This window comes from Octopus bimaculoides, chromosome 2 (assembly GCF_001194135.2).
Source record: "Octopus bimaculoides isolate UCB-OBI-ISO-001 chromosome 2, ASM119413v2, whole genome shotgun sequence".
In the NCBI taxonomy this organism is placed as follows: domain Eukaryota; kingdom Metazoa; phylum Mollusca; class Cephalopoda; order Octopoda; family Octopodidae; genus Octopus; species Octopus bimaculoides.
Genome location: NC_068982.1, coordinates 88,892,518 through 88,893,330, shown reverse-complemented (window position 1 = coordinate 88,893,330; position 813 = coordinate 88,892,518).

The window sequence follows — 813 nt, the reverse complement described above, 5'->3', positions numbered from 1 at the left end:
GTCCAAATTGGTGTGCTAACCACAAATTACCGTTTTTGTACAGGTATAAAATTTTCAAATGAAACAAATGGTATGAGTTGCTCAGGCGGTCAAGTAACATTGCCAGCACTACCAGCTCCTTCTCAACCTCTTAAGGATCTTCTAGAAGGCACTTCCATCCAGTCAAAGGATTTTCTAAACAATATCACACAATACAACTCTGCATTTCAAATGACATCGTTTACTGCATCTAAGAAGATAGTTAAATATGAATTTATGCCGACGTCAAAGTTCAAGAGCAAGTCTATCACTTCATTAGTTCCCTGTTACCCACAAATAAACAACCACAATTCCTTCAAATTTACTTTATGAATGATGTAGAACAACAAAATCGAAGGAGATGTTAAAATTTCAGATGATAGATCGTGTTAGACACAGTGCTAACTGCTGCAAACGAGAGTATATCCACTGACAGATTTTCGATGCGTTCAAAAATCATATAACTCCCACTCCAATTTTCCAAACGGACACATAGCATGTTGCTTAGTCGAATTAGCCCATCATTACTCCCCAAATGTTTTATTGTCAATACTGTACTTTCCCATATCACCTGTTTCAACATAGCTGAAATATATTATATACAAATCATACCATTTTAATCCCGAGCAACGCCGGATATCTCTGGTAGTGTATATATGTATATAAATAAATAAATATATATATGGCACCTTGGGCAAGTATCTTCTACTATAGCCTCGGACCGACTAAAGCCTTGTGAGTGGATTTGGTAGACGGAAACTGTATGTATGTATGTATGTATGTATGCATGTATGT